At 39.2% G+C, this 12073-nt stretch overlaps 1 protein-coding gene across 3 annotated transcripts in view; it reads right to left on the minus strand.

Annotated features, from left to right (window-relative positions):
- LOC118276807 (mitogen-activated protein kinase kinase kinase kinase 5) overlaps positions 1-12073 on the minus strand; it is a 52978-nt gene that overhangs the window by 26846 nt on the left and 14059 nt on the right. The gene's annotated exons all lie outside the window — the stretch shown is intronic.

Genomic DNA, 12073 nt, shown 5'->3' on the forward strand with positions numbered 1-12073 from the left:
ACTTCATTTTCATGTTAGACGGCCTGAACGTATATCTTTCGATATTGCATACTTTGGCGTTTGAAGAATGAGTTGTTTAACTTAATATGGAGTTTTTCAGTCCCCGAACTTTAATACATCTGGCAATGTGTGACTCGTACCGTCATTAAAAAATATTACATTTATTTGTTGCAAAAACCTGCTTTGTAGTTCTATCAAACGAAGGCCTATGCAGGTCCCTTATAAATTCCTGATAATTTTATATGACAGACCAAACTAATTTACTTTGATTTTTATTGATTATTCCCTAGCTTCTGCCAATGACTTCGCCCGCTTCCCCGGAAATAAAAAATAATTCTATCACCCAAATTGGCTCATACTCTGTCTGTATACTAAGTTTCATCAAAATTCATTCCGTAATTTAATCGAGATCGGCGGACAAACATCCAAACAGGCTTTTACGTTAATAATATTAATGTGACGTGATATTATTTAACAACCGATAAAACTAAATTTAATCGTTAATATAACACACTAACGAAACATAAATCAATTTTACCTATAGCTCATTTTGACATAGAAGATCATCCCTAATGGGGACCAAGGGATGGGTGAATGTTCACAGTATCAGCTTCAGCTTCTCAGTACCATCAGTCCTTCGTCAAAGTAATGTAGTGAAATGAGTTTTAAGTGGAGCTTCTTGAGAAAGAGAAGTGTTTAAGAATTGACGCTCATAATTCGTATGACTTTTGGTCAAGTGTTTACTGCTAAGCAAAGGCAAAGGATGTTAAGTTCGATGCTAGAGTTAGACTTATTAGGAACTTAGGTTGAGGAACTGAGCAGTATGAAATTGATTGTTTGTGTAGAGGATTTTTTCAGGGCTGTTGTTTTTAGTTTGCATGCGATCCCAAAATGATCCAGTGTTTTTGTAACCAAACCAAATGTCTAGAAAAACCATCACAAGCTCAAAAATTAGCACCAATTCCCGACTAGAAAAAAGCATAAATCATTAAAAACTAATTAACTAGATACAAAAATTAATAAATAACTACTACTGACATGACAGCTATGAGCAAATTGATCAACTATACAAAAAAAAACATTACGGTACACTTGGCATTCTTGTCATAAGGTCAGTGACCTGGCGGCCGCAAGTTTTACTAATTAGGTACTGTGCTCGAACATCGCTGCGTTTGGGCAAGCCTAACTGTTGTTAAAGGATTTTGGATCTTATCGGAAGTGGTTGGAATACAAATTGCGAGTTTCGGAACTATAGAGTCCTGTCATGACATGATAACAGTTGGTTTAATAAGAACAAGCCCGAGAGAGCTGAATTTTGGTACCTTGAGTACACCAGTAAAAATAACCAGCCGAAACCCCCATGTGTGCTAAAAAGTTATTCAAGGTCAAAGATATAATAAGTAGTGTATGTAAAGTTACCAAGAAGAATCCTTTAGAAAGTATGAAAAAGAGGTGTTTAAAACCACAATTACTATAAATTTTATTTCAATCAAACCAACCCCCCTTTCCAATCTTCCCAATCCCCTATTCTCCAACAACCCTTAAATTCCTAATGCAGACAACGCACTTGCAAAGTCTCTGGTGTTTCGGGTGTCTATGTGTGGCGGCGATTACTTACCATCAGGTGATAAGTCTGTTCGTTTACCGTGTTCAATTAAAAAAAAGTCATTAACCACTTTTATGTCGGTATATAAGACACAATAGAAAACACATTGTGTCTCGCGTAGATCTGCGTTCCGACAGACAACGGGTTAAGAGTCTTACACTTCCTCTCGCCTCACCCAAGGCGGGAGAAGTAAGTGAACGAGAAAATCAGAGTGTGGGATTCCATGATAAAACTAATAGTAATAGTGGTCACCAACCCCTCAAGAATCCGAAGCTGCGGACTGCCTAGCGGGTTACCGCGTCATCGTATATTTATAGATATTAAGTTGTTTAATATAACATTTAGGAAATTATGTAAGCTGATATTTAAATCCGAACCTAGACCTCTAAACTTAACAAACCGGTTTAATTTGTATCGACCATAATCGCCAAAGACAAATACAGACATAGGATTGTTATTCAACCCAAATATAGGTAGTATGTACGCCTTGGTGTGTAGACCATTTCATATTAAATTAAGATGATTTCGTCAGTCAGATACACTTAGTTAATACTGCCATTTAAATGAATTGATTTGGGAAAACACAAGGAGTTTAGGAGAAATAATCATGTAAACTAACTACTAGGGTAAAGTAGGCCTGAGCGGTTACGGGTTACCGAGGCTCCGGCTCAAAACAGGAGAAGGAACGGGGTGGTTTTTAGTCAGTGACACTCCTCTTGCATCACCCAAAGCGGGAGATGGAATTGGATGATTATCCACCCTCAAAATTGGGTAAGGTATCCAAAGTGCAACATTTGACGAATCGCATCCTTCACAAACAATAGGCGACCTACAAATAACAAAATGCTTGCATTTTCATAAGAAACAATGAAAACTATCCACGAAGCGGCAATGACAATTCCGCCTTTCATTTTTGACGAATGCCTTCGTCAAATGACGCAGAGTGGACAGTAGGTCTTAAATTATTAATCAGTCGCTGGCAAAATACGACGAATCCATATTATTCTCCTTTTGGTCAGGAGGTTCTCATAGTTAATATAGTATGTAAAAAGGATAATTATAGATATCACGCTACAACACTTATAAAGAAGGGATTAAGCAGGTGGATCATGCTACCGCATATCTATTTTTGAAACGGAAACCATTTATGGCTATTTTTGGTTAGAAGGAAATAAAAATGGGTCATCATGTTAATTGGATTAATAATTTTGAATAGTTACTTTTCGATTCACATTAAATCTTTTGTATACAAGTAACACATAAAAAATACTTTTATGTTAATGTATATGGTCATCAAGATTAAGACTGTGTACCAAATATCAGATCGATCTGTCGCCAGGAAGGGTATAAAATTACAATTATTAGATTTGACCCAAACAAAGAAACGAAGCAAACTAAATAAAACCGTTTACAAATCACTTTGTCTATTCGCGAAAATCCGTTCAGACAGACAATGACTTTACTTTTAAAAACATCCAATAACAAAATTGTGTAACAAAACGATTTCTTTCAAACAGACGTCAAAATAATTGAACGTATAGATCAATTTCCAATTCTTCATACTTACATAAGTTGCATTCCTTAGAAAACGAGTGTGGTGCGCACGCGCCGCGCTATGTGCGATCTCGTAGATCATTTGCTTGAATCTAATGTTACCCATTTACATAATAAAATTCCTTGTACACGCGATTCGAAACATTGAACAGTCTCTGACGTGGAGCAAGTTTCTTTAATTAAAACACGCGCTATATTTTTAAGGTGGGAAAATAAATCATCCAATGACTTCCCCCGCCTTGGGTGAGGCGAGAGGAAATGTTGGACTCTAATTGACTAAAAACCACCCCGTTCCTTCTCCTGCTTTTCGAGCCGGTGTCCCGGTAACCTGGGTTCCGGGTTCAAACAAGCGATATAGTTAGGTGCCTAATTTATAGTGCAGGATAAGAGATGATAAAGTTACTATATTGCAGGTTAAACCGAATGAAAACTGCATTCGGCGCTCTGATTGGTTGGTTCATTGGAGCCGACCAATCAGAGCACCGACCGCGGTCTCGTTTCGATCTCGTTGAACGTAAAACAAACTCGTACTAAGCCCTCAGGTTTATGAGGCAAGTAGTAGGCTGTCAAGTCACGCGACGTCCGATAAAGTTTCAGCAGTTTCAGTGTCACAACAAGCCGTATATTATCGGCATTATCTATGCTAACTCGTACAACATAGATTGGGATCCTGATAACGCTGTGTGCAATTGATTTTTGCATTATGTTTAGCAACGAGGTGTAATACTGAAGGTAGGTCGTGTTACCTATGTTATTTGTTTTTTTACATTTGATGGGTCGACGTTTGGCCGCTATCTCGCCTGATGGTAAGTGATGATGCGGCCTACGATGGAGCACATCAGCCCAAAAGCAACCTATATATAGCTATAAAGTGTTATAGCTATTTACTTGGTTAGAAATAGTGTGCATCTAAATATATAAAACTCTAAAGGTGACTGACTGACTGGCATAGTGATCTATCACATCAAACGCACAGCCGAAACTACTGGACGCATCGGGCCGAAATTTGGCATGCAGGTAGATGTTATGACGTATCAGTGCTGAAGGTGGTCATCGGTTTTAGCGAGGTTAAAATCCTACACTCCGTAGTCTTTCTCCCCAAAAAGCTAGGCGCCTTTTGAAGTTTCCCTCGTCATCAAAGCAAAAAAAGTAGATGTTATGATGAAAAAAGGGGATTAAAGTTAGTATGAAACTTTGACAATTTTAAACCGATCAGACTGAGACTTTGCATGCATAAAGCTAAGTAGACATCTCCTGAAGATTTCAATAAATTCCATTACTAGTATTACTTCTTAACGCGAACGACGCCACGGGCAAAAGCTAGTATATTATATTTGAGCAGGTTTAAAAAGATCCAACCGAGAATAGGCAAACTCTCTTACGTAGAGGAGGCCTATAGTCGTGCAGGTCGATGATGATATTTGTTAATCAGGTTCAGAATTAGATGGATGTCCACAGTCCAACTAGGTTAACGCATGACGAAGTTTGTTTACGGATGAGTAACCCTGACCAGTCTTAACATTTTGTGACTTAAGCGTGCATAAAGAGAGAGCGTGATAATGATAAACCCAATCATGTTTTATCATCAATGTGACAGGTTTTGTTAAGAGGCCATGATATGAACGTCTAGCCTTCAAAATGTAACCCAAGAACTCGACACATCTTAAGGATCTCTTTGAGCATAAAGACAGACAACAGCACATATGTTTGCTACAATAAACATCACCCTAGTGCGAACGAAACGGTTCGAATCCATGTTCCTAATCCGTGCAGCCAGGGAATGGAACAATCTGCCGGCTTCTATTTTTCCTGAGAAATACAACCCGGGTATTTTCAAGGTCCGAGTGAATAGGTACTTTCTAAGTCTGTGTGCTCCATCTTCAGCATCTTCGCTTCGCCGTCCTGGCAGTAGGCGAGTTGGTGGCCAAACGCAGACTTATCAACATTAAAAAAAACCCTCAAAAAAATTTCCAACCACTTCTACCCACCCCATTTCAACCATAGCATCATACACAATTACAGTAACAAAGCACAAACCGTATCGTTTGAAATATGCACTGCATAACTTTCACTTATTTTGTCATACGACCTTGCCTGGGCATCGAACCGCTGCCATTGACAGTGTCACTTGACTGCGAGCTTAGGTTAAGAGTATTATGAAACGTGTATTTATTTATTTAAGATATTGCCTTGTTAGGTAAGTGAGCGCACGTGTGATTGGGAAGTATGAGGTCCGAAGTCCTATATGAAGTTGTAGGAGTTTTAAATCTATACTAATATTATAAAGCTGAAGAGTTTGTTTGTTTGTTTGTTTGAACGCGCTAATCTCAGGAACTGCAGGTCCGATTTAAATAATTATTTTTGTGTTGGATAGCGCATTTATCGAGGAAGGTTATAGGCTATAAAACATCACGCTACGATGAATAGGAACCGAGCAGAGCGGGTGAAACCGCGCGGAAGTAGGTAGTTGTGTATAGTTTTTAGCAAAGGACTTTAGTAACCTCTATTTTCAAGTCCAGTTGGAGTTTTCAAAAAGGTATGAGGATCTTTTTTTACCCGTAGAAAGGTCTCAAGATATTTCGAAATGCATAGAAGTGACGTTATGTCTTAACTTTAACATAGTATATCCTCCTTTATTTGCTTTCATTTAGTCCTATCTTGGGCTATTGGCTTCCAATTTTGTCCCGCCACCTTTTTCACATCTGTCCGTCTCATCTGCGGTCTACCAAGATGTTTATGTTTAGTCTCAGTCTCCACTTTAACAGATCATTGCACCACGAGTTGTGTTTACGGGCTATACGTCCCGCCCATTGCCGCTTCAGCTTGACTGTTCGTTTGACTATGTCTGATACTTTGCTTGGTTTTCTCAACCATTTATTGGTCTTGTGATCTATGAAAGATTCTCCTACCAGACTACGTTCCATTGCTTTTCGAGTGACAGTAGATAACATAACTATTTTAATTATTATGTTATCGGCTTACACACGTAACTGCTTGACGAGGATCTCGTCCAGTTGCAAGCTATACTAGAGGCTCATATTCAGCAGCATTCCGCGAGCCACAACGCGGCGCGACCAGTAGCGGCACGACAATCGCCGCGTTGTGTGTCGCGTAATTTAGTATCGCTCACGAAAGTTATAATAAAATTATAACATAACTGGCCAAAAATACAGATACAAACACTATACAATTACTATATCTTTATCTACAAGTATAATAAAAACGGACGTTTATAACACTGGGATTTTATCATAAAACAAAAAGATCACGGAGGGCAAGTGCTTGTAGCAGTCGCAAACAAAACCGTATAACATGTGTTGTGCACATTGTTCTCACTCGTATACCAGTATTATTGTTATTCCTACATTCGTGTAGATTGTAGTTATTTTATTCTATTTCTGTATGCGATACGAGACGTGTCTGGAACTGTGGGGTGATTTTGATAAGCGTAATGATTTTTATTAAGGTTTTTAAAGAAGAAATGTCTTAAGATGCACTTTGATTTGCACACAACGTCACGCCTTTTATTCCCGAAGGGGTAGGCAGAGGTGCACATTACGGCACGTAATGCCGCTATACAATGTATACCCACTTTTCTTTTCACTCGTAATAGGCGGTGAGCCCATTGCCATATCCTGGACACAATTCCAGACTCCGTGCTACTGCCGAGAAATTTTCTAAAATTCGAAAAAGCCCAGTAATATTTTGCCGGACCCAGGGAATCGAACTCGAGACTTTTGCAATGGGTAAATTTTTGAGTTTGATCATGTCATTTTTAATAGTGATGATTTGAGACGGTAGGGAAAAATTGTTGTCCTTTCTGAGAATATTTTTGGTCATAGCAATGACCGACACTAGTACTGAGTCTATTTAGTTAACAAAATAAATATATTAAACAAAAAATATGGGTTGCTTTCGGTCTTAGTGTGGTTTATAAATACAACACAGGTCACACTTTTTGTCAATCACTACTGAGGTATATAATTTATGGGGCAAATACAAATAAAATTAACAATTTGATGAAATTCCACCAACATAAAATCACCTATTAGAAGCCTATAGTCATAAAGTTAGCACGTTTTAGGAGATATCTACCTACAACCAACTAAACATAGACTGGTAGTCATAAATTTATAAAAAAAACAACATAACAAATCGAAATATCAATGTCTGTCTTGTTATTTATAGATTTATTTATTATTTTGATAGATTTTTGCCAACTGCGATGGGTGAGGAATGAAAAGTAACTGCAACCGTTAATTACTTTTTTTATGGAACACGAGCAGGCGTATCACCTGATGGTAAGCAATCGCCGCCGCCCATGGACACTTGAAACACCAGAAGCGTTACCAGTGCGTTGCCGGCCTTATGGGTTAGGAATTTAAGGGTTGTTGGGGAATCAGGGATTGGGAAGATTGGGAAGGGGGAATTAGGCCTCTGGTAACCTCACTCACACAACGAAACACAACGCAAGTGTTGTTTCACGTCGGTTTTCGGCGAGGCCGTGGTATTACTCCGGTCGAGCCGGCCCATTCGTGCCGAAGCATGGCTCTCCAACACTCAAAAAATACTATTTTTATATGACTCAAGAACTGATATACTTCTTGAGGGTTTACAGCTGGGTATTTAGGGGACCGATGTCCTTTTCTAGGTAATGATGGTGATCACCGACGTTCTTTTAATGAGACAAGAGTCCCACACTCCCTAGTTTCCCTGCTCAAAAAGCTAGACGCCTTGCAAAGGTTTCTCCCACCATAAAGTAAGACTTCAATCAGGCCAATGGCTAAATGGAACTAATAAAATCAAGTACGTTATCGGCTTACTCACGTATTTATTTGACGAGGAACTCGACTAGTTTCAAGCCATGCTAGAGGCATATATTCATGAGCAGCATTTCGCGATACACAACGCGGCGATTGTCGCGCTGCTCAGTAAGCCGATAACATAATAATTAATTTAGTATGTCTCACGAAAGTTACAATAAAATCAAGTACAATAATTTGAAATGTCATTATGCCATTGAAACACGGAGTAACGATACAAATAACGATTTTATAGACGGTTAACGCTATTGGAACAGCTGCGAATATAATAAATATGAAATAACAACCAGCGGGCTTGGTTTACGTGGAAACAATCGTGGTGTTTTTATTATTTAGTAAGTGCTCAATCTGTTTAATAACATCGCACACCCTATTTTTATCATTGAAATCTATGTTTATTTAGGTAGTATTGTTTACGGTGAATTATCTGTTGCCTTCCGATTGATATAGATCTGGGATCCTACATGACACGACTTTTTTACGGCATGTGGCGACAAGCGAGCTGACGGATCAGCAGTAAGTAGTGGGCACCGCCCTTGGACAGGCCAGACCTACAGCAAAAAGGATAAAGAATAGGGTGAAATGTCATTTGTCTTCAGATTGGTATAGATCTGAGATCCAACACGGCAAGGCATTTTTTATGGCATGGGTAGACAAACAAACTGACGGATCAACGGTAAGCAATAGACCCCGCCCATGGACAGGCCAGATAGACAGCAAAAAGGCTAAAGAATTAGGAATCTGCTGTAAAATGTGATACTTTTCCAAACGAATCTTGGTGTCATTAACCCTTGGTTAGCTGAAACGCTATAATCTAGAAACAGTGGTACAGAAATAGCTTACCCTGTGAAAATCCACAGTTATTAACCGATATTATCATCAAAGAATCCGTGGGTAAAACCCGGTAGACCTATCTAGACTAATATTATAAAGCTGAAGAGTTTGTTTGTTTGAACGCGCTAATCTCCGGAACTACTGGTCCGATTTGAATTATTCTTTTTGTGTTGGGTAGTGCATTTATCGAGGAAGGCTATAGGCTATAAAACATCACGCTATGACCAATAGGAGCCAAGCAGAGCGGGTGAAACCGCGCGGAAGTAGCTAGTAAAATATAAATTGAATAATATCCCAGATTAACTGGGCTGGGCGAGTAGTGGGCACGTAGTGGTCGGTGCAACATTAATCAACAACTTATTATGCAACACAATGCACAATGCAACGATGCAGATTATCCGCGTTATACCATTGAAATAGGGGCATCCATGTCACGATACGATGGAACGCGTGGAATTAAACATTGGAATAAATATTATGTCGGAATTTTATTATCGTTGACGATATGGGTGAATATGGCTTAGCTGTCTCGTTGGCTGAATGGTCCATAAATACTATTGAGTGAGGATCTTGAATTCAGAGTACTTTTTAGGTTAACATTCTATTAAGCCGCTTGGTAAAGGGTAGATACATCTAGTTTAGATTTGGAGTAATAAATAATGTTTGTTTGTAATATTGAAATAACAGCTTTTTACAACTTGCATATTATTATACATACGATACCAAAATAAAGTTTGTCTGTGTTTGTTCTGGCTAAACTCTGAAATGTGTGGACTGATATTGACAGGACTTTAATTGGCAGGTAACTGATGTACTAAGGAGTAATTTAAGCTCAAAGTTTAGTCACAAAGCCCTTAAACCACTCTTCGTGTGGGTGTCATTAGAGCCGATTTGACAGTAAACTTTTATCTGAGGTTTTAAACCTGAGCGCTGCGTCGAGATTATGACAAACCGTATTGAAGGTGCATAGTCCAGTAATGGATTATAATGGGCTGTTGATGATAAATAAATAATATCACTCGTTAGATCAGTAAAACAAGAAACAAGAGCGTTGTTTAGGTGTGGGAGAGCTATGCTTTGGCACGAAGGCGCCGACTCGGCAGGGCACGGAGTGATACCACGGCCGTAAGGCCGTGGTATCACTCCGTCGGTTATCACAGAAAACCGCCGTAAAACAACGCTTGCGTTGTGTTTCGTAGCGTTAGTGAGGTTACAGATTCCCTAACGACCCTTAAATCCCAAACCCCCAAAAGGCCAAGTGCAAGTGAAAAGTCATGCTTTGTCATGAATGTGGTAGTCAGTCTGTCTGCTCGTTTGGCACAATTCTATAGAAAATGTCATTGATACTCCGATATCCGGCTTATAAAAAAAAAAAAACAAGTTATGTACCCAACTATATGATTACGAATATCATTCAGATAATTCTATTTCTATATTTTGACAGCATAATAATGCAACGAAGCCGGATCCACGTATAATTTATTTGTTCACTCGATCATCCAAATTACTTGTTTTATAAAGAACTTTCTCTACGTTGTAAAAAATCTGTGTCGAATTGAATTGATTAGAATGAGAGTATACACGGCTACATAGCTATCAAGCTTCTTTGTATGGAACAGGAGGCAAAACGCGAGTACACGGATCACCTGATGGCATGGATCAGCACCGCCCATGGACAACCGCAACACCAGAGAAGCGGATATCCAAAGCTACACAAACCCAGTATAAACTAACAATAGGGTAGATGACTAATTTTTATTTTAACGTCCGTCTTGTAGATTATTTTAAAATATTAGACACGTATTTTTTATTTTCTTACGGAAACAAATACTTTCGATGATGTAATATTGATTTGAAATATCGCGTGACGTCACTTCTAGGTACGTTTTATACGTAGAAATGACGTACTTGCTCCCACGCCCCTAAACTGATTCGTTTTATCTAAGTATTGTTTATCTTATATGGCAAAACCAAAAAAATTGTGTCTAATATTTTTTCATTACCTAACCGACGAACTAAATAGATATTTAATTTTCATATCCCGTCATCATGGTATACCATTTTATACCATGGTATACCATTGTATACCATGGTATACCATTTTTACTACCTAAGCTATTAGACAACATAAACATAAAATTCCTAACAAAACTGACAAGGAAATAAACCATAGAAGTATCCTGTTCACGCCTGCAGTGGGCAAATAAATGACTAATACGGATTTTCTTTTACCTTATCCCAATTACAAAATTCCCAGTTACATATTAGAGGCAACAATGTGCATAACTAACGAATCATTTACCTACACAGGCTAAACATGATGCTACGCAAAACCAATCTAAACTGACCGTTTAAAGTGTGGAAAGATTACACAAAGCGAGACCATGATAAACTTTTTTTTAAACGAGCAGACGTATCACCTGATGGTAAGCAATCGCCGCCGCCCATGGACACTTGAAACACCAGAGGCGTTACAAGTGCGTTGCCGGCATTTTGGGGGTTAGGAATTTAAAGGTTATTGGTGAATCGGGGATTGGGAAGATTGGGAAGGAGGGTAATTGGGCCTCCGGTAACCTCACTCACACAACACAAGCGTTGTTTCACGTCGGTTTTCGGTGAGGCCGTGGTATCACTCCGGTCGAGCCGGCCCATTAGTACCGAAGCATGGCTCTCCCACACTTAAACAGGTTTTTGTATGCCTTGATGTGTGTAGTGTCCACTACGTATGTTGGACAAATGGAAACAAACTATTGTTTTATACAGGGTTAAAGGGTAAGTCGACCTAAATCCTTTAAAACGTGATAGTTTACATCATTCCTGACTGATTTGACCATGGGACCCCATATCCCAAACTTAACCGTTTTCAAATTATCGGCATTTTAACTTTTTTGATAAAATTTCCCATTTTTTTGGCTATTTCTCCCTTGTTTTGTCTTTGGTGGCTAAATTTTGTTTTGTTTTTGCTTTTTTGTGTAGTAGATTAGTTGCTTTATTATTTAGAAAACTGGCGCACACATAAAAATCCATAGGGGTCAGGTCTGAACTTCTAGCTGGCCACGGTACAGGTCCGCCTCTCCCGATCCACTTATTGGGATAATTAGTGTCCAGTGCGGGCCTGCGGACGGCGAGCAAGGGTAGCTCACCGCCCGAACAGAACCAGACCCGTGCCGCCGCGCGCGCCTCAAAGAGCCATCAGACCACCACAGATGGAGCCCAGTAGGGCTGATGCCTGATCCGGAGCTGCGGACTACCTAGC

This window comes from Spodoptera frugiperda, chromosome 17, assembly GCF_023101765.2.
Source record: "Spodoptera frugiperda isolate SF20-4 chromosome 17, AGI-APGP_CSIRO_Sfru_2.0, whole genome shotgun sequence".
Lineage (NCBI taxonomy): Eukaryota > Metazoa > Arthropoda > Insecta > Lepidoptera > Noctuidae > Spodoptera > Spodoptera frugiperda.